Source organism: Lactuca serriola, chromosome 5 (genome assembly GCF_051521515.1).
Source record: "Lactuca serriola cultivar US96UC23 chromosome 5, Lser_US96UC23_V15, whole genome shotgun sequence".
NCBI classification, from domain to species: Eukaryota; Viridiplantae; Streptophyta; class Magnoliopsida; order Asterales; family Asteraceae; genus Lactuca; species Lactuca serriola.
In genome coordinates this window covers 75316646-75318466 of record NC_136412.1, presented here as the reverse complement: position 1 = coordinate 75318466, position 1821 = coordinate 75316646, and the positions used below count along the sequence as shown (strand labels likewise).

The 1821-nt window shown below is 34.0% G+C and overlaps 1 long non-coding RNA gene across 1 annotated transcript; it reads right to left on the bottom strand.

The window, feature by feature from the left end:
* Nucleotides 1-300: 300 nt before the first annotated feature.
* On the bottom strand, nt 301-1206 carry LOC145050512 (uncharacterized). The gene is made up of 2 exons (XR_013683419.1): nt 784-1206; nt 301-701 (listed from the first exon to the last, which is right to left on the bottom strand). It is a non-coding gene; the product is annotated as an uncharacterized LOC145050512 (long non-coding RNA).
* Nucleotides 1207-1821: the final 615 nt, after the last annotated feature.

Below are 1821 nucleotides of genomic sequence, written 5' to 3'. Positions count from 1 at the left end.
TAAATAATGTACGCTAAAATAATTAACAAAAAATCGTGACTGAAAATGACATGTATAGTGTATAAATAACTTTTATTATAAGAACCTATCATTCTAGCAATATAACCTAGTAATATATATATATATATATATATATATATATATATATATATATATATATATATATATATATATATATTCAAAATGTTCCAACAACTAATTTATTTATTTATTTATTAAATCATGTCAGTCTTTATAGATAACAATAGTGGTTGAAGAATAATAGTGATAAGGGTTGAAGAATAGTAGTGCCCATCGAAGAATAACAATTCATATATCTATTCCATCCAATATGTAAAATTTGATAATTATGAACATGTCAGACTCATTAAATGTATAGAACATATATGGCAGCAAGCAATAAGAAAAGTACTTCAAAAATCTCGATCTAAACAAATGAAACAAAAGTTACATTTCAGCAAAGGAAAAAAATGATTAATTATATGTTACCTTTTATTTTCTTCAACCTTCTCCATTACTCTATCGGAAACATCAGATGCATCTCCATCAAATTCTTTATGCATGGGAAACTAAATATCAAGAAATGCTTATCGCTCTCTCTACACTCTCAATAAGATTTGTTTTTGCAAATGCTTGTTTGCAGATGTACCAACAAAATAAGATCTCCAATTGCTTTCTCTGTTCGACATGCTCACCAGAATCTGTTTAGTAATCAAAATATGAAACAATTAGAGTAGAGATCATTTCGATCTCAGGAATTACTTGCATAAACACACATCTGACCTCCATTTTCCTTTTGCAACTATAGCATCACATTAACTTATCATCGATGTTTTCAACTCACCAAAGACAACAGTCATATTTTGTAGTGGCGGAAGAGATAACAGTATAATTCGGTGGTCGACGAAAGTAGCGCGATCGTAGGGATGCAACACTGGGAGGAGACTTCTAATGCAGCAACGGTTCTGGTGGTTTTAGGGTTGTGTCTTCTTGACGGTCAATGGTGAAAATCGTTGGAGATAGCCTAAATCACCGATCTAGATTATGAGACGTGGAAGGACAACGGTAGCGGTGGATCTAGTGGATGAGGAGCTGAAATAAAGGACCTAGATGGTAGCTGGGGTGCTGATTACTCAGTGGTGGGGTCGGACATCAACAAGAGGCTACTGGTGGTAAAAGGAATGAGGGAAGGAGATGTTGATTTTTTTGAAACTAGGCTAAGATTTGTTTTTATTTATAATTATGCCATTATATCTTTTTTAATATTTTATGTCCTTATTTTTTCTAAGATCTAATATACCACACACACACTTTCTTGCTCTACTCTTCCTCTCCCTCTCTCTCTCTCATATCTTGAAGCTCAATTATGAACCATAATCATGATTATCGGACGACTGCCGGAAGCTCAATAACTCCGCCGCTGGAATCACCGTAACACTGCCTTCGTAACCACCGGACCAACACATCTCCAGTATCTCCAGATCTGCTTATTTGCCATCTCGCTCTGCTTTCCACCATCATAAACCACCTCCTCTACCTTTTTTACTTACCGCCTCCTTATTCACTAGATTATTACTGAAGGTTTTTGAGCTCTATAACAACCTTAAGGTGCACATACAACATTAATGCTTTTGATCTATGTTTTCTATAGTTATACATGTAAAATTGTTTTCCAAAACATGAAGTCTAAACTAGCATACAAAATTTGATATTTGAATCATAAAACTAGTTAGATAGATTACCTCTTCCTTGTAGCTTGTTGTCATTCGCCTTTAAGAAATTAGCACCTCAAATGCGATGCCTCTAATAAGTCACAAACAC